A 25,277-nucleotide genomic window follows, 5' to 3' on the forward strand; every position below is an offset into this window, starting at 1 on the left:
AGAGTGCTGACTTCAGTTTCTTTTTGCGAATTTCCAAGCCAGAAGCACGTAGCCACGAAGAAAACTGACCACCGTTGTGAAAAACTAGGGCCCTGAAAGAGGAAATCCCTGTCCATAGAAATTCGCTTGCAGAGCGGGTAGGATGGGTGGGTCGGTAAGGAAAATGAGGCTAGATAGAGTCTCTACCAGATAAAACATTACCAAAGGAAAGTAACTTACCCATCTGATAAAGGCTTCTAGCCGCTGATTCCTTACATTAGAATAGATATCTAAGCAATATCTCCCCGGAGATGGGTCTGCGAAACAATTTCACACCAAAATGTCCTGCATGACCCAATGGACATGACTGCCTAGGAAGTAGTGTTATAAGAACATCTGCAGAGTGGCCCACTTTACTGCCTGGCAGATGTCCAGAACTGTGTGTGCTAACACAGTGGTCGCAGCCTTGGCTCGGAAGGAATGAGCACACTAGCCAACAGGGGTTGCTTCTTGGCCAATCTGTAGGAGATTTTAATGCAGAGCACAATCCATCGGGAGATGGTGTGTTTCTGCACAGCCTCTCTACTTCGCTCTGACATCCCCATGAAAAGTTGGTTGTCCACCAATAACTCTTTCGTGCGGTTAAGGTATAACAACAATGCTCTTTTGGGTCCAGACAATGAAGTTGTTCCTCTTCCTTAGAGATATGTGGCAGGGTGAGCAACAAGTCTACGTGAAAGGGAGTGACAACTTTGGGCAGAAAAAACTCTTTAGTGCAAAAAAACAGCTTGCCTGAGGTGTTCAGATATGGAGGCTTGGATAACAAAGCATGATACAGACTAACCCTTACTGCAGATGTTACTGCCACCAGGAAGGCTCTCTTGATAGTAAGGAGCCTGAGAGAAAAATTGTGCAATGGCTCAAAGGGAGCATACATCAGAAAAGTTAAGACCAGATTAAGGTCCAACTGAGACATGATAATGGGCGAGGTGGAAAAGTGCTGCAAACCTTTCAAGAAACGTTTTTACAACCAGGGACCTTAAGAGAGATGATTGATCAGGCAACCACAGAAAATCTGAGATGGCAGAAAGATAGCCCTTTATGTGCCCAGAGCTGAGCCTTGCTGGGCAAGGGAAAGAATGAAGAGAAGGACCTGTGAGAGGGGAACTGAAAGAGGGTCACCAGTTTCTCTGCACACCATGCCAGAACGGCAGGCAAAAAACATTCTTGGTGGAGGTGCGCCTGCCTGCCAAGATAACAGTATTTACAACAAGGGGTGGTGAGGGACAGAGTCTCTGAATTAAGCAGAAAGCTCTCACCCAGTCAAGAGATCAGGGCTAGATCCAACACCGTTTTTTAGCTCACTGCACCATCCCAGTTTCAGAACCTGGCTGTATGCAAATTAGTCTGTTCCTGTCCCAGTGCATGATGGGAACAGGGCAAACCAAACTACAAAAGCCAATTCTTACACTGGGAAGGAAACAAGCTCCCGGGGACCGGTTTCTGGCATTACAGCCGTCTTCGGCCCGGTTTGCTTGAATCCTGATGGTGCAATGAGCAAGGGTCTCACATCTGAGAATACCCTTCCACGCTTAGGGTGGACAAAAATATTTACAACAAGGGGTGGTGAGGGACAGAGTCTCTGAATTAAGCAGAAAGCTCTCACCCAGTCAAGAGATCAGGGCTAGATCCAACACCGTTTTTTAGCTCACTGCACCATCCCAGTTTCAGAACCTGGCTGTATGCAAATTAGTCTGTTCCTGTCCCAGTGCATGATGGGAACAGGGCAAACCAAACTACAAAAGCCAATTCTTACACTGGGAAGGAAACAAGCTCCCGGGGACCGGTTTCTGGCATTACAGCCGTCTTCGGCCCGGTTTGCTTGAATCCTGATGGTGCAATGAGCAAGGGTCTCACATCTGAGAATACCCTTCCACGCTTAGGGTGGACAAAAATATTTACAACAAGGGGTGGTGAGGGACAGAGTCTCTGAATTAAGCAGAAAGCTCTCACCCAGTCGAGAGATCAGGGCTAGATCCAACACCGTTTTTTAGCTCACTGCACCATCCCAGTTTCAGAACCTGGCTGTATGCAAATTAGTCTGTTCCTGTCCCAGTGCATGATGGGAACAGGGCAAACCAAACTACAAAAGCCAATTCTTACACTGGGAAGGAAACAAGCTCCCGGGGACCGGTTTCTGGCATTACAGCCGTCTTCGGCCCGGTTTGCTTGAATCCTGATGGTGCAATGAGCAAGGGTCTCACATCTGAGAATACCCTTCCACGCTTAGGGTGGACAAAAATATTTACAACAAGGGGTGGTGAGGGACAGAGTCTCTGAATTAAGCAGAAAGCTCTCACCCAGTCAAGAGATCAGGGCTAGATCCAACACTGTTTTTTAGCTCACTGCACCATCCCAGTTTCAGAACCTGGCTGTATGCAAATTAGTCTGTTCCTGTCCCAGTGCATGATGGGAACAGGGCAAACCAAACTACAAAAGCCAATTCTTACACTGGGAAGGAAACAAGCTCCCGGGGACCGAAGACGGCTGTAATGCCAGAAACCGGTCCCTGGGAGCTTGTTTCCTTCCCAGTGTAAAAATTGGCTTTTGTAGTTTGGTTTGCCCTGTTCCCATCATGCACTGGGACAGGAACAGACTAATTTGCATACAGCCAGGTTCTGAAACTGGGATGGTGCAGTGAGCTAAAAAACGGTGTTGGATCCTGCCCTGATCTCTTGACTGGGTGAGAGTTTTCTGCTTAATTCAGAGACTCTGTCCCTCACCACCCCTTGTTGTAAATATTTTTGTCCACCCTAAGCGTGGAAGGGTATACTCAGACATGAGTCCCTTGCTCATTGCACCATCAGGATTCAAGCAAACCGGGCCGAAGACGGCTGTAATGCCAGAAACCGGTCCCCGGTAGCTTGTTTCCTTCCCAGTGTAAGAATTGGCTTTTGTAGTTTGGTTTGCCCTGTTCCCATCATGCACTGGGACAGGAACAGACTAATTTGCATACAGCCAGGTTCTGAAACTGGGATGGTGCAGTGAGCTAAAAAACGGTGTTGGATCCTGCCCTGATCTCTTGACTGGGTGAGAGTTTTCTGCTTAATTCAGAGACTCTGTCCCTCACCACCCCTTGTTGTAAATGCCAAGATAACAGAGCAACCTTGGGGGAAGGTTGAAAGCTATCAACAGTATCAGCTCAATCTCCACACATGAAGGTGGAGTGCTGACAGATTCGGGTGGGGAACCTTCCCCTGCTACTGCGTCAGAAGATCCGCCCAAAAGAACCAGCCTGATCAGAGGACCAATGGCCATGCTTAACATCTCGGGATACCAAACTCTCAGAGCTCAGTCCTGAGCCACAAGGATGATTTGGGCCGGGGGGCGTGGCCGAGCTGTCGACTGTCATGGCCGCACTGCAATGAAGCTCAGGATCAGGATGCCCAGGATCGGATGGTAGCGAATCCATCCTCGATTCTTCCATCCATCAAGCAGGAGGTTTCTGCACCTGTAACACCTTGCGGTGCAATATCCCCCAGCGGATAGACCCCAGTCTCTGCTGAAACTTAGAAGGAGGAGGTGCAGCCCAGCACACCTCGGAGGCCCCGCGGCGACAGGGGCCGCGGGCGAGCCTGAGGGTAAGGCTGCGAAGCTTCGAGGGGCCCCTCACTGCCCTACACAATCTTGCCTAGAGAAGCTGCTTCTACCTGCTCTGGGGCCCTGAGGCACCAGGAGCCACTGGCTGGCCTAGAGCTGCGGCGGTCATGTTCGGCTGGACCTTGCTGGGCTCCCCACTGGAACTTCTCTACTCTCTGCAGTACTGCCTACTCGGATCGGCTGCAGCTGGTTAACTGTGAAGCGAGATGTGTCTTACTTGGCCTGTGGTTGCTGCAGCCCGCCCGCTGGGTTCCTGTTCCTGTGGAATCACGGGCTGCGTTCCCGATGGCCGTTGCTGAGCGTGGGCCTGCATGTTAAGGCCTGCTGGGATCAGACCTGGCTGGGCCTTGCAACCTGGGGCTGCCTTCTCTCTGAGTGGCCTCATGCTGGAGGATTATCCTGCTGGCTCTGAATCAAGGGAGGAAACTACATCATACCTAGGAATGTACACTTCCTGCAAATACATCCCTATGTAGTCCACTGGGCACACCTTACACCAGCTAAAATCAACCAGTATTTCAATCGAGTGTCCGAGGTGCGTTGAAATTGGAACTGACCTTGTACACATGCTTTGGAGCTGGGCCCGGATGGGTACATACTAGGATGACGTGGCAGAAGTATTATACACCTGTACTGGTCACAGGCTGTCTTTCGATTGACCCTCCCAATTAAGCTGCCTGGCGAGGCTCAATGCTTGCGTGGGCCAAAGCGGAAAGCCTCACCATTATGCGTGAAGAAACTCTGGGGCTGCACAGAACTTCCTTTGCAGCAAGCTAGGATGCTCTTTATACCGCTTTACAGCTCGGTACAGACATGGCAAATCGGGGTTCCATTGATACACACTCTGTGGTTGACTAACACGCTAGCGAGTGGGGTAGTGGATATGCCACAACACTTTTGGCTGACGGAATACAAGCTACTTATGTAAATGTACTAATACATGCCTCGGGAGCGATGGGGTAGCTGGTGACCACTGGCGATAAGAGCAACACAAGAATTTATACCTGAAATGATGGAGCACTATGAGCTGAGCATCTGTTCCAATGTTTATTTGTTCATTTTGAAAATTCATGTAATTCTCGCTTTATTGTTTATTTATTTATTTTGAGAGTTTTATAGAGCACGAACAAGATCCTTGTGGATATCAGAGCGCTTTACAATCAGTGAGGTTAATTGGACAACAAATATAAGTAAGATAAACACGTATACATAGCATATTATAAGAATAGATCAAAAGGGGTACAACCCAGAACAATCCTGCGGTTCAGGTCAAGGGTAGGTAAAATGTCTAGGTTGTCCAGTTGGATCCTCGTCATAATCTGGGTTAGTAGCGAGGGTGCACCTGGCCTCGAGAATTCTAAATACTATGCTCATTTTGCCATGAGAATCGCTTTTACTATCTTTTTTAAAGCTACGGTAGAGAAGTTCAATCTGGTTTCTGGGGGTAGCGCATTCTAGATCCTGGGCGCCATCCCTGAGAAGGTTCGTTTGTATGTTTTCTTCTTGTTGAATCTTTGCGGTTTCAGTAGAAGGTTTTCCGCGCTCCTTAAAGATCTTGTCCCACCCGAGATCGTCAGTTTCTGTGCCAGACAGCTGGGGGCATTTTGATGCAGGGCTTTATGTGTCATACATGTTCTTTTCAGGTGAATTTTGGCTTCCAATGGTAGCCAGTTCAGGGATTTTAAGTCTAGGGAGATGTGGGAACTTCTTATTGAACCGGTGATGAGACTCGCTGCAGCATTTACAGAAGCTCTAGAGGTGCTGTTGTAGCTTTTGGAAGGCCACACAGAGAGACGCTTCTGTACTCCACACGAGGGATAACTAGAGCTTGTACTGCCAGCTTGACGTCATTGACTGGCAGGAAGGGCTTCAACTTCCTCAGAGTGTTTATTTGGAAGTTTGCGCCCTTTGTGGCGTTGCAAATGTGTTTTAGCATATTGAGGTTGCTGTCAAGAGTTATTCCCAATGATTTCGCAGAATCGACAATAGCTGGTTGTACATTGAGTGCATTGAGATGTTTGATCTAGTCTTGCATTATAGGGACTTTGGCAGGTGGAGCTATTAGGAGGAATTCGGTTTTTAGGGCGTTTAATTTGAGATGATTTTCTGCTAGCCAAGTCTGGGTAATCTCAAGCGAGGAGTTAAGCAATTTGATGTCTTCCAGGGTGTGGATCTTAAGTTATAGTTGTGTGTCGTCAGCGTACATGTGGTATTGCACGTTAGCCGCTTGTAGTATTTCGGTGAGTGGTTCCATGAAAGGCTTAAACAATGTGAGGGATAGTGAGGACCCTTGGGGTACTCCCAATGTAACTGGTACGGTTTTGGATAGAGTGTTGTTAACCATACATTTTTGTGTCCGGTTTTGGAGGAATGAGGTAAACCAGTTTCGTACTGACCCTGAAAGACCCATTCTATGTTTCAGACGGTCTATCAAGTTCTCATGTTTGACCGTATTAAAGGCTGAGGAGAGGTTTAGTAGGATGAGTAAGCATGGTCCATTCTGATCAAGGATTTGTAGCCCGTCGTCAATTATGTGCGTCATGGCTGATTCGGTGCTGAGCCCTGCACGGAAGCCTGATTGGTGTTTGTTAAGAAGGTGGAAGTGGTCAATATGTCTTGTCAATTGATGATGTACACATTTTTCCAATAGTTTGGCCAGAGTAGGAATATTGGAAATAGGGCGATAGTTGTTTAGGTCTGTAGTGTCAGCTGTGGGTTTCTTTATAATGGGTGATACCTGTCCAATTTTGATGGTGTCCGGGATGCCACCTTGTTGCAGTGAACTGTTAATGATAGAGGCAAAAGCAGTGGCGTGAAGTCTTTCACAGCGTTTGCTGGGAGAAGGTCAGTGAGGTGATTGACAGGCTTCAGGGCACTAAGAATCTTGCAAATCGCTTCTTCAGTGTAAGTTGCAAAGGATGACCAAGTTGCGTTATTTTTTAGAACAAACTTTGAGGTGATTTGGTGTGGCGCCATTGGGCGTGCTGGGGAGGTTTTCGTATTCCGACCCGAGAGTAAGGTTAGGTCATTGAGGAGATCCTTCTTGATATTGTCAGTCTTCTGTATAAAGAAGGCAGAAAATTCTTCACAGTTGGGTTGCGGTCGGGTTATGTCTTGTAGATGTTGAGGCGTGTCTTCAGCTTGGGTTTTGGTTAGTTCAAAAAGTTTTTTGGGGCTATTACTAGCTTGGTCAAGTTGGTGGCTAAAAAAATCTGCTTTAGTGCATTTGATCTTTCTGTATTATGAACTTCTCTTTTTCTTTAGTATCTTGAGGTGATTGGCGGATGGGGCTGATCTCCAATTGTGTTCGGAGGTTCTGAGAGACCGTCTATCCTCGTTGAGCAGACCATTGTACCAAGGCTTAGAATCTTTTGTGGAGACTCTCTTTAGTTGAAGGGGTGGCTACCTCGTTTATTATCGCGGTCATGGAATTGAGATAGTGGTTGGTGAGAAGATGGACTTCGGACGAGCCTGCATGGGGCAGAAGTAGGTTGTAGCTGGAGGAAGGTAATGTAATGGGGTTGAGTTTTTTCAAGTCTCTTTTCCAAACTTTAGGTCTTGTGGATTGAACCGAGTTAAGTTTCAGGGTTTCCTTGATAAAGACGGTTATAATATGATGGTCTGACCAGTCACAGGGTTGTTCTATGGGCACCAACTGGCCATCTACAGATACTGATATTCTCACCTCGTCTATATGTTATTGCATGTAAAGGCAAACAGTAATAGACGTTCAATAACATATCTGATATACAAGATAACTAGAACTATATGGTCATGATGATTGTCCTGCTTCTATGTCCCTCATTTCCTCTCTCGCTTAATTAATGGATGCGAATTGTGGTTACACTCAAGAATCTAGTTGGCTTCGAAAAATATTATGGATGCTCCCAGTAGGGACCAGACGCTCGGTGGTCCAGGCTTTAATCACCTCCCGCCTGGACTACGGCAATGCACTCTACCTCGGGGCCACCTTGGAGCTTCAGAGGAGACTTCAACTTGTTCAGAATTCAGCTGCTCGCCTCCTCTGTAAGGTCCCATGGAGATCTCCAATCTCCCCTTTTCTTAGAGACCTTCTGTGGCGCCTCGGGGTCGCCCTGACTGACTGGCGTAGGTGTGAGCGAGGTTACTGTCCCCTCGAATAGACTTACAGACACCGGTATTCTGGGTAATGCAGGTTTTATTGATTTAAGGGTTCGTTTTCGGTGTATGGTTTTCCTGTAGTAGGGCAGTGGGGTTTCCATATCTTCCGATAGTCTTTGTTGGCGTTTCTCAGTCGCTTTCGGCCGCTCGTCCCGGTGTCTTCTGAGACTGGTGGTCCGTGCCTCTTCCTCCACGATGTCGTGGCGTCTCGTCCGTGCAGGGAAGAAAGACAAAGGCGTTTTAAATTTTGTCCTTGTCCAACAGCACAGGGGAGGGAGTGAGGGAACACACATGCACAAGTATTCGACTAGGGTCCACAGTGCTGGGGTAGTGAGGGAGGGGAAGTGTACTGGATGCGAATAACTCGAGCCTGTCTGCGCGCTGTGCCGCTCTGCTCCCACGGCTGCATTGCTGTCTGTGCCTGCTGCCTACCTGGTCGCCGCTGAGCTTGCCTGCATTTCGATTGTATTTTTAAAGTGCAATTCCACTCGGTTTGCGCGTTTGCAGTGCTCCCCCCCCGCCTCCATTTTGTTTATTGTTGTGCTCGTCTTTGGCCCGCCCCGCCTCCCAGCTGAGACGCCCTCGCCCCTCCCCTTCCTCCATACATATATGACAGGTATTCTTGCGCGCAGCGTTTACGCGCAGCGACCGCGCCCAACCCGCGCCGAAGGCGCGCCAAAGGTAAGCCCGTATACGCCCGTCCGCGCCTGGACCGCGCCCAGCGCCAAACCCCCTGCCCCTTGCGCTGCCCAGCTCCCCCGCGTTACCTACGATGCTGCCACCCTCCTAGCCCTTAACCCCGGTCGCGCCCCCAACTGCGTCCAAGCCGCTCCTGGACGCACCCATGGACCGTTCTCCTGCCTCTCCTGCAAATTTTCAAAAGCACAAAGGTGGCTGGGCCCAGGGGGAAGGAGGGTAGGCAGGGCCACACAATATGAAATAGAAATGTTTGCCTATGCCTCCAAACTACTTCAAGTGCACACTCATTCACGTGCAAGTAAACCACAATTTGTTAGTTTACAAAAACCACTTTATGTTTTCAATTTTTTCAATTTTTTCACAGTTTACAGAAGAAAAATTCACAAAAGACAGAAGAAAAATTCACAAAAGACAGAGCTCAGACCACTATCGACCTCATGTCTTAGCCATATGTAATTACAAAACACTTAATACAAATGTGCGAAAAACAAATAAATGGTATTTATATACAAATTGTGGTTTACTTGCATGTGAATGAGTGTGCACTTGAAGTAGTTTGGAGGCATAGGCAAACATTTCTATTTCATCTCCTGCAAATTTAGCGGCACCGACAACATCTCCGCTACGACCACAACACAGATTCCCGACCCCAACCACCTAGAATGCATCCTTCTCAACACCCGCTCGGTCCACAGGCCCGCCATTGACCTTTGGAACCTACTAGACACCATCTCTCCTGACGTCGCCTTCCTAACGGAAACATGGATGAACGCTTCCTCCGCCCCTGACATCGCCATCGCTATCCCTGATGACTATAAGATCACACGTAAGGACCGCACCGACCATACAGGAGGTGGAATCGCTATCGTCCATAAGAAATCAATCCGCATCTCAACCAGCTCTGACGCCAACCTCGCTAACTCCGAACACCTTCACTTCCAGATCCACATCGACCCCAAGACCACTCTCAGAGGCACCCTCCTCTACAGACCACCAGGACCCCGCGCAAAATTCAGTGAAGACATCACGGACTTCATCACCCCACACGCGCTCCCCTCCAAAGACTACATCCTTCTGGGAGACCTCAACTTCCACCTTGAAAAGATCAACGACCGCAACACCGCCACCCTCTTGGACAACCTAGCCAACCTCGGACTTAAACAACTGGTCACTTCCCCCACCCACATCGCAGGTCACACACTCGACCCCATCTTCACCTCCAGCAACCATGTCTCCTTCAGCCACACTACGGATCTCCTCTGGACTGACCACAGCTGCGTTCACTTCACCTACAACAAGCCGAAACCCATCATCCACCTCCAACCAACTCTACAAAGAAACTGGAACAAAATCACCACGGAGCAGATCTCCACATCGCTCCTTCAAACCTCCCCAGCCCTCTCTTCTAACGCCAACGAAGCCGCCTCCAACCTCACCCTTTGGCTATCCAACACCGCCGACACCTTAGCACCACTGAAAAAACGTCAACACAAACTTGGCATCAAGAAGGCCTCATGGTTCAACGATGACCTCAAGAAGTCCAAGAAACTGTGCCGCTCCCTTGAAAAGGCCTGGAAAAAAGACCCATCCACCAGCAACAAGGACGCCTTCAAAAGCGCCATCCGTACTCACCACCAACTGATCCGAAAAGCCAAGAAAACAGCATTCAAGGATCGACTTGACAACAACGCCCACAACAGCAAGGAACTTTTCAACATCGTCAAGGAATTTTCCAACCCCTCGGCCAACTCCAACGACATCACCCCCTCTCAAACCCTCTGCGATTCCCTAGCCTCTTTTTTCCACAACAAGATTGCTGACATCCACAACAGCTTTGACAACCAACCCGGAAGCCAACCCACCCTACCATCAGCTGACCATCTTCCCCCCGTTAACACCCTTAACGCCTGGAACCCAATCTCCACTGAGGACACCATCCGCCTGATGAATTCCATCCACTCTGGATCCCCCACAGACCCATGCCCTCACCACATCTTCAACAAAGCAGACTCCGTCATAGCTCCGCACCTCCGAGACGTCATCAACTGCTCCTTCAACTCCGCTACCTTCCCAGAAGACTGGAAACACGCTGAACTCACCGCCCTTCTGAAAAAACCAACAGCAGACCCCACCGAACTCAAAAACTACCGCCCCATCTCGCTTCTTCCATTCCCGGCCAAAGTCATCGAGAAAGCTGTCAACAACCAGCTCGCCGCCTTCCTCGAAGCCAACAAATCACTCGACCCCTCACAATCTGGATTCCGAGCCAAACACAGCACTGAGACCGCCCTCATCGCAGCAACAGACGACATTGGAACTCTACTGGACAATGGAGACACAGTCGCCCTCATCCTCCTCGACCTCTCTGCAGCCTTCGACACAGTCTGCCACAGCACCCTTTTACAACGCCTCAGAAACATCTGAATCCAAGGAAAGGCACTGGAATGGATCACCTCGTTCCTCACCGGAAGAACCCAGAGAGTCCGCCTCCCACCATTCAAGTCCGAGGCCTCTGAAATCATATGCGGCGTACCACAAGGATCCTCACTCAGTCCCACCCTCTTCAACGTATACATGAGCCCCCTCGCGGCCATCGCCCGCCAACACAACCTCAACATCATCTCTTACGCGGATGACACTCAACTGATCCTATCTCTCACCAAGGACCCCAGCACCGCCAAAACTAACCTACACGAAGGAATGAAAGAAGTCGCCGAATGGATGAAACAAAGCCGTCTGAAACTGAACTCAGACAAAACAGAAGTCCTCATCTTAGGTAAATCCCCCTCTGCATGGGACGACTCCTGGTGGCCGGAAGCCCTCGGAAATGCACCCATCCCGACAGACCACGCACGGAACCTTGGCGTCATCCTGGATTCTTCACTCTCAATGAACAGACAAGTCAGCGCCGTATCCTCTTCCTGCTTTAACATTCTTCGCATGCTCAGAAAAACATTTCGCTGGATCTCCACCGAAACAAGGAAAACAGTCACCCACGCTCTAGTCACGAGCCGACTGGACTACGGAAACACCCTCTACGCAGGTACCACCGCTAAACTCCAGAAGAAACTACAACGAATCCAAAACGCCTCAGCCAGGCTCATATTAGACATCCCACGCAACGAACACATCTCTGGTCACCTTAAAGACCTCCACTGGCTACCCGTCAATAAGAGGATTACTTTCCGACTGCTTACCCACGCACACAAATCACTCTACGACATCGGACCAGATTGCCTCAACTCTCGACTGTCCTTCTACACCCCCTCCCGCCAACTTCGCTCTTCCAGCCAAGCCTTCGCCACTGTACCTCGCATCAACAAGACCACCATGGGAGGCAGATCCTTCTCATACATGGCTGCCAAAACATGGAACTCACTCCCCGCTTACCTTCGCCTCACCCAGAATCACCTAGCGTTCAGAAAGCAGCTTAAAACGTGGATATTTGACAAATAATCCTCCTCCCCTTCCTAAGCGCCTTGAAACCCTCTGGGTATGTAGTGCGCTATATAAATTTTATGACTTGACTTGACTTGACTAGCCACACTTCCCTCGATGAAGTGTGGCTGGGCGAAGCGCCTTCCTGTTGGCCTCCTGGCTTGTTGGATTCTGATCCCCTGGACCTCCCACGTTCAGCGCTCCTCTCTCCTTCCTCGTCTCTGACCGTCACCTCGGTTCCCTGCAGTTCTCTCTCCTCCGGTCTCGTCTCCGCCTCCGTCCTCCGATGTTCTCTCTCCTCCGGTCTCGTCTCCGCCTCCGTCCTCCGATGTTCTCTCTCCTCCGGTCTCGTCTCTGCCTCCGTCCTCCGATGTTCTCTCTCCTCCGCCTCCTGACTCTGCTCCGCTCCGCCTTCGTCTTCTCTCCTCAGCTCCCGCCTCTCCTCCGCCTCCGTTCTCCAACTCCGCTCTCCTCCGCACTCGTCCTCCTCTTCACCTCGCCTGCCGTCTCTCTCACCTCCGTCGCCTCTGAGTGTAAAACACACCTGTGATGAGTCCTGGGCGGCCTTTACCTGGGACAAGGGGGTGTGCCCTGTGACGTTGTCCCGTTCCAACTCCGCCCAATTAAAGAAGCAGGTCTCGCCACTTTCTTCCGGATGCGTGTCGTCCAGGACATCTGTGTCTCTCCAGGCCCCTGTATGCTGGTTAAAGAGAGGTGAGACAGGTAAGCCTGGCGGACCCGAGTCCTCCCCGTTACACCCCTCCCCCCTTGGATTCTCCCGATCGGGGAGAGGAAACCGTGAGAGGTAGTCAGCGCTAGCATTGTCCTTCCCTTTTCTGTGTAACACTTGGAAGGAAAAAGGTTGTAACGATAGGAACCACCGCATCACTCTTGGACTGTTGGATGCATTGCGACTCATCCATTGGAGTTGGGCATGATCGGTATACAGTTTAAATGAGTCTCCCTCCAGGTAATACCGCAGCTTATCTATCGCCCATTTGATAGCCAGGCATTCTTTTTCAATCGTGGGGTACCTCACCTCCCTAGGGAACAGTTTTCGGCTTATAAACAGTATGGGGTGCTCTATTCCCTCCTCTGATACCTGTGATAATACCGCCCCTATCCCGAAATCAGAGGCGTCTGTGTGGAGAATGAAGAGTTTGGTGAAATCTGGGGAGGGGAGCACCGGGCGGGTGGTGATTATTTCTTTTAGGGTCTTGAAGGCCCTTCTCCTCTCAGGGGTTGGCTTCTGAAACCCGGATTTTGGGGTCTGCTTCTTCAAGGTATCGGTGAGCTGGGCTGCTATGTCAGAGAAGGAGGGTATGAATCTACGATAATACCCCACTAACCCTAAAAAGGCCCGCATGTCCCTGATATTGTTGGGAAAAGGGGTGTCTGCAATGGCTCGGACTTTTTCGTCTTGGGGTTCATGGACTCCATGCCCCAATACGTACCCCAGGTACTTCACCTTTTGGAAGCCGATCCTCGATTTCTTAGCATTGACGTGGAGACCCGCTTGGGTTAACTGTAACAGGATGGTTTCAAGGTGTCTGAGATGTGTCTCCCAGTCGGGGCTGAAGATGATGATATCGTCTAGGTATGCCGAACTGTAATTCTGGTGTTCCCGGAGTACCTCGTTCATCAACCTTTGGAACGTCGCGGGTGCCCCGTGTAATCCGAATGGGAGTACGGTGAATTCATATAATCCGTCGGGAGTGGAAAAGGCAGTTTTCTTGCAATCTTCTCGCAGTGGCACCTGCCAATACCCCTTTGTGAGGTCGAGGGTGCTGATGTATCTGGCTTCCCCCAATTTCTCGATCAACTCGTCGATTCTTGGGATGGGATATGCATCAAACGATGAGACCGCATTCAGGGCCCTGAAGTCCATACAGAACCTACTGCTCCCGTCTGGTTTAGGCACCATCACGATGGGCGAGGACCATTCGCTTCTAGACGGGCGTATGACACCAAGGCTGAGCATTTCTCTCACCTCCCGGCTTATGGCTTCTCTTTTTGCGACAGGTATCCGATACGGTCGCTGTTTCACGATGGTACCTTTAGGTGTCTCGATCCGATGTTCTGCCAGGTTCGTGGACCCCGGGAGGTCGGAGAAGATGGACGCACACCGACTAAGGACTCCCTGTAACCCTTCTTGTTGCCCCTGGTACAGTTCTTCGTTGATGACGAGTTGGCTAACCGTGGTCTCCCTTTTGTTTTCTTTGGCAGGGGTGGTATAGGCGGAAAGGGGAGGGGCTCCCAGCCACTTCTTTAGGACGTTAATGTGGAAGATCTGGGTTTTCCTTCCGGTTAATCGTAGCCGGTACGTCGTATTACCGATGGTTTCTAGGACCTGGTAAGGGCCTTGCCATTCAGTATGAAACCTCTTAGTGGTTGATGGTAGCAACACCAGGGCCCAGTCGTTCACCTCTAGTTTTCTCCACTTTTTTCCCTTGTCGTAATGTGTTCTTTGTTTCGTTTGGCTCCTTTCCAGCTGGGAGTATGCCAATTCCCGTATTTCCCCCAACTGGTTTTTGAGATTCTGGCTATACTCAAGTAACGTTTTTGTGTCTCTGGATCGTTTGGCCTCCCAATATTCTTTTGTCATTTCTAGGAGGCTTCGGGCTGTCTTCCGTACAGCATTTCAAAAGAAGAGCAGCCAAGACTACTTTGGGTTTGGCCTCTAATGACAGAGGGCCAGGGGTAGCAACATGTCACAGTCTGTTCTGTTGGCTGTGAGCATTTTCTGTAAAATGCTCTTTAGTGTCCCATTATATCGTTCCACGAGGCCATCAGTCTGAGGATGATAGATTGACGTCTTGATTTGATGGAGGTCCAAGAGAAGGCACACCTCTTTCATCACTAGTGACATAAAGGGAGTGCCTTGGTCGGTGAGGACTTCCTTCGGGAAGCCCACCCGTGAGAAGAGTTCCAGGAACTTCTCGGCAATGTTCTTGGACGTGGGGGATTTCAGGGGAAAGGCTTCGGGGAATCTGGTGGCATAATCCACAATGACTAAGGCGTATTGGTCCCCCCTCCGTGTCTTAGGGAGAGGGCCTATGAGGTCCATTGCCACCCTCTCAAACGGGGTCCCAATGATTGGTAGCGGCTGCAAAGGTACCGCCGGGGGTCTATGTACGTTTTTGCGTTGACACACGTCACAGGTCTGGCAATGGGTCTTGATGTCTTGATAGACTCCCGGCCAGTAGAAGTTCCTTAGAATATTCTGGGTGGTTTTTTCGCTACCTGTGTGTCCTGCGAGGAGGTGGGTGTGGGCATAAAACATAACTTCGTCCCTGAAGCATACCGGGACAAGAAGCTGCTTGGGTTCGTCTTGCTTCCCCTGTCTGTAGAGGAGTTCGTCTTGTATCAAAAAACGTGGGTACCTGGGGCTTGGGTTATCCTGGTCGGCATGGGCCTGTTCCCAGGCATTGAACAAGGTGGAGTCATTGGCTTGGGCGAACTGGAAACTACGGTCACCCTCCCAGGGATCAGGGGCTGTGAGCACTTTTTTGGGGCCTGCCCTCCCGATTCTAAGGGTTTCGGAAAAGTGGTCCAGGAAGTGGGGATTATCGGTCCCGATAATGAGCTCTTCTGGGAGGCTATCCATCATCCCTACCTTCACCACTGTGTGCCGCCCCCCTTCCAACTGTGATGAGTCCTGGGCGGCCTTTACCTGGGACGAGTGTGCTTGCCCTGTGACGTTGTCCCGTTCCAACTCCGCCCAATTAAAGAAGCAGGGCTCGCCACTTTCTTCCGGATCCGTGTCATCCAGGACATCTGTGTCTCTCCAGGCCCCTGTATGCTGGTTAATGAGAGGTGAGACAGGTAAGCCTGGCGGACCCGAGTCCTCCCCGTTACACCTTTATTGGCTCCACATTGCCAACCGTGTAAAATTCAAGGCCCTTTGCATTATGCATAAAATCAAGCTAGGGGCAGCTCCAGTCTACCTTCAAACTCTTGTCCAACAATACTCTCCGTCCCGTCATCTTAGATCATCAACCCATGGCAATTTTCTGATTCCACGCTTTAAATCGATGGGAATGGGCGGACGCTCTTTCTCCTGTGTGGCTCCCAGGCTATGGAATTCTCTTCCGACTGCACTGAAACTTGAACCATCTTTGTTGAAATTCCGCAGAGACCTTAAAACCTGGCTCTTTTCTCAATAACAACTGAGATGTGCAATCACTACTTCTTTGGTGCCGGGAGACCCCCTGTGGGTAGCTGCGCGCCCTACAAATTCAAATACAATACACCATTGCGAAAGAGGCTCCCTGCTCTGTAGCCATGGTAGGATGAGAGACCACACCAGTGTCAGGTGAGGTGTCTAACACACTGGCCGAAGCCAATTCCTCATACAGTTGCCCTCATTCTCATATAGTGGATGCTGGTATCCATAAAGGTCCCCAGATCCCTCCCATTCGTCCCCTCTCCAGGCGTGTTAAAGGCAAAAGGCTCTAGCTCCGATCTGGGCAGCACGGTCCCGGACAGCGCCGGAACAGGCATCGAACGACGCCCATCCAGCAACGAGTTGGAGTCAGGGATGACAATGTGATGACGGAGGCAGATCTGGAGTGTGCACCGAGGATGGTCTTGGACTCGCCGGCGGCTCAGCTAAAACCTCAAATCTCTTAGGCCTGACTGGCGCCTAGGGCAAACCCGCTGATAAGGATCCAGTGGGGCCCCTCCCGAGCCTGGGGGGCCGAAAGACACTCCAGAGGGGTTGGGCCACCCATATTTGAGGTACATGGCATCATAACATTCTTTAGGCTGGGGGAGGGGCTGCAGGTCTGAGAATGTCAAGAAAGTGCAGAACAGACCCTGATTTGGGCTCAGTCCAAGCGCGATGCCTGGAGTGCCGATGCTCCTTTGCCACGTCTGGAGATTTCAACAGGCGTGTCCTAGTCGAAAAACTCTCTGACTTTTTACATTTGTGGAATTTACCCAATGAATTACATCGGGACGACGATCGCTGGGCAGTGCTCCGCAAATTCTTTTGGGACCTTCAGCACAACTGAGTTATTTAGCGTCACAGGCTCGTCCGACGTCTGGCAGCAATGAGTTTTAAGGATCGTTCCCTCAGTGCCTCCTGGGGCATGGCAGACCTCGCAGGATTCGGAGTCACTGCCACTCTCCAAGCACCACAAACACACCAAGTGTGGGAATGTAATAGACATCTGCCTGTGGCAGGACCACATGGTTTGAAACTAGTCGGTTGCTTTGGGGACATGCTGTCACACCAGGAGAAAAAAGGGCTTGATGGGGGCGTGGCCAAGATGGCGACCTAGGCAGACATGAATCCGTGAGGCTCCTCGCTCTGGACACCTTACCTCAGCCAAACTATGCTTAAGTGTCCCCAGACTTGCACATCCTTGGCTCGTAAGTGTAAAGGAGTGAGGATCTACACTCGGGAGAGGTTCCGGAGGCTCTGCATGTCAAATAAGCTGCTGAATCACCCTCGAGCCTTCTAATGGTGTCCGGACAGAGGCGATAGCAAGCGCGCTTGCCTGCAGTGAGAGCGGGCCCCTGAAGGGTCAGACCAGCTCCCACAACTTCCGATATGGAGTGAGCCGCAAAAGGAGTGGAGGGAACAATGACTGTCCCATCATCAAGACCCACACGCGATGCCCGGGGGCCGCCCACTGCTCCAGACCGGCGGAGCGAAACTCGAGGCAGAGGCTGTTGGGCCTGGGGCCGTTCCTATGGGGCACTGGCGGGAGTAGCCCTCAACATCACAGTGCCTGAGCAATGGGACAACGGAAGGTGAGGAGCTGACAGAGGAAGTGACCTCTGAGGACATATCTTTTAGTGCAGCGTCACCCTGGTCAGGCATCTGAGACAAGAAATGGCTCCCGCACCGCTGGAAAGTGAGCGGATCTGAAGCTAGGCTCCAGCGGGGAGGATTAGCAGCGCCAGCGGGGGCCTGGTTGTCCCCCAGCCCTAAGGAAAGCGAGCGAGCCACGTAAAAGCAAGGGGGCGCCCGGGCCGAAGCGTGAAAATCAAGGCCGGGGCTGCAGGCCTGGGCCTGCGCGAGGTGAAATACCACCATTTTGAGAGGCTGGCATAGGGCTCCTACAACGATTTGCCTACCGCTGCCCCGGGGGCCTTGTGGTTGTCGGCCCCCAGGGGGGTCGAGTGTGGGGACTGGCCGTAGAACCTTAATACACAGCCTGGAGGCGGCCTGCAGAGCGGGAAAAGGCCCTGGCCTGGGCCTATGCGGATCCCCCAGAGCGGCGCCCCCGACATCAGCACAGTGGAAGGATGAGGAAGAGACACAACCTAAGACCTGCACCCGGCACCTTGTGATCCTTGTGATTGAAAGCACCGGGAAGAGGACCCAGCAGCAAGGGATATCAGGACTTTTGTAGCGCAAATCTGGTGCGGCTGTGAGGTGGGGGCAGAGGGAGCGCACAGAGCCTCTAACACCACCGTAGCCTGGGCCCGATTGGGGGGAAATAAGGAGGCAAGGACAATCTAGCGCAAGAGTCCCACCATTCCTGACAGAGCACCCAACAGCCCCATCGGGCCGAATCTGTAGACAGGGGGCCCACCCAAACAGTGAACCAGCACGCTACAGGCGGCCAGTGCCTACCAGCCACTCCTGCGTACCTAGAGAGGTGGCCCCTGTACACCTCTGGGTCATATTACCCGGGTTGAAGACCCCAGGTAAAGAAAGCGGCTAAGACAACATACGTGAACCATAAGGGGCACTTCACTAGAGCCTCCGGGGGCCTCAGCACAGAGGCACCGGTGTCTCCGAAACGAGTTCATTGGCGCAGACAGAGGCCATGGCCTCGACTTACAGGGAGGGAGAACGGACTTGCTCCTCAAGGGACCCGGCAGGAGGGAAAAGTGTCCTCCTTTCCCTTCCCAATCAAAGCATCCATCAGACAATGCAGACGGAGAAGTACCGATCACTCGAGCGTTTCTGGAGTCACTTTTTAACTCTCTACGATATGACTTCCACATGCTCAAGCAGGAGGTGGCAGGAGAAGTGAGAGAGATACGGCGTGAAGTGGACGCCTGGGGGAACGAGTTGCCGCAGTTAAGGACAACGACCATACCACATCTTGGCCTTTCTATCCGACTTCCTCTTTAAGAGAGAATCTTCAAAGAAGCTAGACTGAAACAACTTATACAGTATCATGGACACCCAGTGGCACTCTTCCAGGACCTATCCTCCATCACACTTCAAAAAAGAAAGGTGTTTAAAGAAGTCACCTCCTTCCCGAGAGACAAAGGGGTACCCTACTCTTGGGGCCACCCCTTCCGACTGATCTTTAAATGGAATGGAGCGCTGCATCAATTGAGGTCCCTTCAAGAGACTTGCGACCTTCTTAATCTCCCTCACAAGGACTTGGACGCTTCCCCACCCCAAATCCCAACAATCACGAAGTGGGGGGTGGCAAAGAGTGCACCGAAGAACATCCACAGCTAGCCTGAAACCAGACCGCATAACTTTGTCGCATGAAAGGGCATCGACCATGGACGCGGTGTCCAGAGATACCTCGCCTCTTGCCTAATCCGACATCCAGATGGGGACCACTCGGAGAAGATATGGGAGAGATGCCACACGGGGCTCCCCCCCTTGACCAGGCTTTCTCTGGGATTTAGGGCACTATGACAGGCACTACACTGAAAGTAATTACCCTGAATGTCAAGGAGCTCAATAATACCATTAAAAGACGAGCCATTGTATCATATTTGGAGAATTCAGGCGCATCGATCTGTTTGTTGCAGGAAACGCATCTCTTACCCAAAGATTGGCATAGAATGCGCTCCCGGGTGTTTCTGCAACAGTTCTACTCCTCTACCACTGATAAGAAAGCCGGGATCGCTATATTGTTAGCTAGACATTTCCGTGGCCAGATGGGGGACGAGGCAGCCGAAATTAAAGGTAGGCTCCTAGCCTATAATATACAGGGGGGCAGCATGGCCTTGGTAGTGGGATCCATATACGTCCACAACTCTGGGCAAGAATCCTTTCTTCATGGTGCCCTGTCTGAAATTCTTTGCCATCAAGCACAAATCAATCTAGTAGGCAGGGACCTTAACTTGGTTATGGACACGGAGGCAGATGGATCTGGTCACCTATTTGGTTCAACAGGGGCGGTTTCACCAGAGGGGAAAAACTGGCTAATCAGTAGAGGTTTGTCAGATCTTTGGGGGGGGGGGGTTCACCCTCACAGCACAGACTACACATTTTACTCCCATGTGCACCACACTTATGCTAGGCTAGATCACTTTATAGGATCCACAGAATTTGCCACACTAGTAAATGAAGTGGACATTGTTCCTGCTGCACTCACAGAGCACGACGCGGTAGTACTTACGTTAGCCACCCCAGGACTAAAACACAGAGAGGACGTTGGCGCCTGCGGGAGGCCCTCTTACAACAGGAGGAAGTAGCCCAACAACTGCGCAAAATCATCACTGACTATATCACACTCAACAGGCCGGATGTACCCCTGACAGCGGTGTGGGGAGCACTCAAGGCAGTAGTACGGGAGGAACTCATAGCATATTATCTGGGAGGTGATAAAATGGGGCGACTGTTAGCGAGTAAGCTCAGAGCGCGAGTCCAACGGTCCAAAATCACAAGCCTTTATGGCGCTCAGGGACGGACGCTAAGTGACGACAACAAAATAGCTGAGGCCTTCAGGGAATTCTACGCCTTGCTGTACAGCGAGGATAAATCTCTAGACAAGGAGGGGGAAGCCCATCTCAGTGGGGCAGAGACAACCGCGCTCAACGCGGCGGGCGCCGCTTCACTAGACACACCTATTAAGATAGAGGAAGTGGTCAGCGCAATCTCAAGCCTCTGAAATCGCCAGGGCCAGATGGCTTCTCAGCCGGTTTCTACAAAACGTTTTGCCCATTACTGGCTCCTGACTAGACTCTTCAACTCCTTTCAAGGGCCAGGCTCGATACCCTCTGACATGTTGGAGGCCAACATTATAGTACTGCCTAAGCCAGGCAAAGATGCTACCCAATGCGCTGCCTATAGACCCATCTCCCTGCTCAACCTCGACCTCAAGCTTTTTACAGGGGTACTAGCAGCGATACTGGGCCCGCAATTACCCGGCATCATCGAGCCGGATCAATCAGGTTTTATTCCTAATAGGCAATGCAGCGATAACACCAAGCGCCTCCTCCAAGGCCCACTGTAATGAGTCTGACGCCATGCTCCTATCGGTTGACGCTAAAAAGGCCTTTGACAGGGTGGATTGGGGCTTCTTAGATAAGACGCTGGCGCACTTCAGTATTGGAGACCGCTTCAGGGCATGGGTCGCCAGCTGTTACGATACCCGAGCCCCGAGCAACGATCCGCGTCAATGGCATCGCGACTTTTTGACATCAGGCGATGCACCAGACAGGGATGCCCACTATCACCTATCCTCTTCGCAAAAAACATAGAACTTCTGGCGCAGAGAATCAGGGACAATCCCGATATAGTGGGCATCACCTTTGAAGGGGAGCCACACGCTATTAGCCTCTACGCCAACAACATTCTGGCAGCACTTGACAACTCCAAGCAGTCAGTGCCCGGTTTCTTAAAAGAAATGGAGGCCTTTGGGAAGGTGTCCAGCTTTAAAATGAACACAGGAAGTCCATGCTCCTCCCGTTAGGCCTTAACGCACGCAAGTTTGAGGGCTTGACCCCAATAAATGAGGGCCTATTGCCTCACGCCTCGATCCCATACTTGGGGATCACGCTGACTCCGATCCCCGAACAGACAGTCACTCGGAACTACTCAGATCTCTCACAAATACAGGGAGACCTGCAGAGATGGCAGCAACAGCCATTGTCCCTACTCGGCCGAGTTGCAGCGGTCAAAATGTCCATCTTACCCAAAATTCTCTATATATTCCAGACCATACCAGCGAGTCCACCGATGGGAACTATACGGAAGTTGCAAGACGCAGTGCAACATTTTATTTGGGCCGGGAAACACCCACGGATGCGCAAAGACCTTGCCCACTGCCCCCCTGATGAGGGAGGACTGGGGATCCCTAACTTGCTGCGGTACTTCCAATCATCGCAACTATGTTACTTACTAGAGTGGAACCGTCCCGAATCAGAAAAGAGATGGGTCTTCCAAGACAGAGCGATGGTGCAAACCTTGCTATGGAAGATTCCCTTCTTGAAACGTTACGACAGACCAGCTTACCTCAATAAATCCCCCATCACGCGAACTGTGCTGCGAGTATGGGACGCGGTGGCGGTCAAAAAGGGACTTACTACTTTTCCCTCACCATTTACGCCTCTATTTGATAACCCAGCATTTGAACCAGGACTGGAAGGGCGGGCGTTCCAACAGTGGCGGAACTCGGAATGCAGATCCGCGGGCCATTTATTTGACCTCGATGGCTTCCTCCAGTTCTCTGACCTCGAGGAGTTGGATGATCTCCAGGCTCCTCGGCGTTATCAACACTTTCAAATTAGGCACTAGCTGACACAGCTGGAAACCCGCCCCTTGTTGGTAGGCAACTCACGACATATAAGAAGTGGTTGGCTACCAAAAACTCCGACCGATAAATGATCACAGAACTTTACAGGATGATGGGTCCCTCAGCCCTCTCGCAGCGCTCGGCAGGCCAGAAACGATGGAAAATTGAACCGGGGAGAAACCTCTCTGACAAAAGTGGCAAGCCATATACTACAGGGCCAATCACTCAGCCAGGAATACTGCCAGCAGGGAAGCAGCAGTTAAGGTTGTGACCAACTGGTACCTGACGCCGGTCAGGATCAACAAGGGTAACCCAGAGCGCAGCCCCAATTGCTGGAGGGGATGTGATGAGATAGGAACATTGACTCACCTATTATGGGAGTGCAGAGACGTGAGGGACTATTGGACGGCAGTGCTTGGCGATATTGGCAAACAGTTCCCACTTTGCTGCCTACACACTCCTAGGGCTTCCTAGTGCACTCACATTCCCACTAAAGTCAATCAGGGGGAGACAGCTAGGGCTGGCTATAGGCGCTGCTGTACAGCACATCCTCTCGCTTTGGGGAACTCAAAGGTGTCACACACACACTGGCTGGTTACACAAACTTTGGTACACAGTGGGCATGGAGCGGATTCGAGCCAACCTTACACAATCCATAGCACCCTTCGCCACCATCTGGTAGCCCATTCTTTCCCTTTTGGCGACGGAATTCAATGAAGTTACATGCACGAAATACCTCCGCCTCCTGCGGCTTATGAATACGTCGTCCTCAGACGACGCCCCTAATAAATGAAGGCTGTCTCACATAGCGTTTCTGAAGAGCAAGTCTGCGGCACACCGGTTGGGGGTTTGGTGGGATAAGGAATGGCGGGTTTCAGGGGGAAAAGCTTTTTTTCCGTTGTTTTTGCTCTTTAGTAGTCTTGAGAGGTGGTTGGGTGGAAGATTAGTGATACCAAGGCTCCATGGACACAAGTTATCCCAACAAACTCTGGGCATGAAAACTTCTTGCTAGTGGAAGGGTTAGAGGAAGGATCTCCTCGAGTTGCTTGAGGGCGTATATGAGAATTGTATTGTATGACGCCTGCTGCATTGAAAAATTCAGTCAGTCAGTCAGTCAAAAGTCTTTATTTCGATTAATTAAAATCATAAAAGCAGCATCAAAAATTCATACATACAAGTTAAAAAATTTTAAAAGTTATATACAAACGGATAGGTATACTGGTTTTTAGCAGCTATTCAAAACATATGCAGAGTTTATACAATTCATGATTTGTGCAAAATATGTGCAAATAGCAAACTTTGTAGCACCACTATAGGGACCACGGTATAGAAATACACTCTATACAAATAAATAATCGTGCAAAAAATTACAAATTTTAAGATGTCTACACTCATATTTACAACTCACAAATTATTCAAGAGTAGGGCCTTGTATCACCTCTATTGTGCACTCAGAAAGACTGGATACCCCCTTCTCCTTCTGCTGCATCTTGTAGTAAACAAGTGTTCCCATTACTTTTGTTAATCCTCACAGCTGCCACCAGGAAACTAGCTACACTAAAAATAGTATGCACGCTACTCAATAGCTGCAAGTGTATGAGGGCTGGTCTCACTTGCACAAATCCTGCTTCTCTTAGTATGGGCAATAGAAATTTTTTACGGGCCACAGAGTACTTTTCACAAAACATAATTAAATGGAGTGTGTCTTGAGAGGAGAAATTGTCACAGGAGCATGGCGCATAATCTTCCGGTTTGGCCCAATGCGCAAAAGAACCTAAAGTAAGATGTATTGAATTAAACCTAAATCTTGTCAACAAGAAACAATGGTAAGGTTTTGTGACAATCCTTAAGTAAGGTTCTATTGAGGGGGGCGACTGCAAGAGGTAAATACTTCTTGCACCCTTTTTTTTAAGCTCCTCTTCCTCTCTGTCTGCCTCCAACAAAATTCTAAAATTATGTTTGATCCAAACCACATCCTTTTTCTTGATACTCTCTGGGGCTGTGTATAGTTCAGGTCGGCCCAGTCTGGCACACGCCGCTCTAACGTATGCCAGTCATGGGATTCCCTCTGCCTTCTCCAGTGCCAGACAGTCTTTAAGAATAAGATGATTAAGTGTGATTTCCTCGTTAAGCCACGTATTTGCCCAACAGATCAGGGGTGCTGTCTTTAGGTGATCTGTAATGTAACCTTGGCCTAGCTCAGAATGTATATAGAGAGTTGGGGTTGACTGTGGAACCGATTGCAAAGATCTAAGAAATCTATTTTCCACAAGTTGGATTTTGCCAACAGAGGCGTAGCCCCAAATAGGATGCGATAGCACAACATTTAGAATTGTATATTTTTAGCATTGCTTCCATGGGTCTGGCTCCCAATTTTTTTGCAAAATTAAGGAGGGCTGATGTGGAGCTTATAACAGCATTACTTTTCTGTTTCTCCTGGGGGTGCCAATTACCTTTTTCATCAAATAGGACACCTAGGTAGTTAAAAGCCGGTACCCTAGAAAGATGGTTATCCAGGCATCTAAAGGTAGGGACCTTACTGATCTTCCTTCCGCGTCCCGCAATCATAACATGGGATTTGCTGCTGTTAACTTTAAGTCTAATGACTCCATAAAGGCGCCAAAGTTATCCAGAAGCCTCTGGAGGCCCACCCCTGTCCGGGCAATTAATACGGCATCATCCGCGTACAGGAGGACCGGAATACCCGATCCTCCTGCACGTGGAATGTCTGCCCCAACCCCAGTCAAGGATTTTTCCAATCCGTTAATGTATATTGTGAATAGGAGGGGTGCCAGAATGCAGCCTTGTCAGACACCCCGCCTAGAGTTAAAAGGGCTCGTGCACCTTCCCTCCTGCGTGACCCCAACTGCTGCAGTAAGGTTCTGGTGGAGATCGCTTAGGAAGTAAACTAAA

General features: G+C 50.4%; 1 protein-coding gene across 3 annotated transcripts in view; it reads right to left on the reverse strand.

Moving 5' to 3' along the window:
* The window catches only part of KIF16B (kinesin family member 16B), a 1,618,961-nt gene that overhangs the window by 635,521 nt on the left and 958,163 nt on the right, over positions 1–25,277 (reverse strand). The gene's annotated exons all lie outside the window — the stretch shown is intronic.

The sequence above is a fragment of the Lissotriton vulgaris genome, chromosome 6 (genome assembly GCF_964263255.1).
Source record: "Lissotriton vulgaris chromosome 6, aLisVul1.2, whole genome shotgun sequence".
Taxonomy (NCBI): Eukaryota; Metazoa; Chordata; class Amphibia; order Caudata; family Salamandridae; genus Lissotriton; species Lissotriton vulgaris.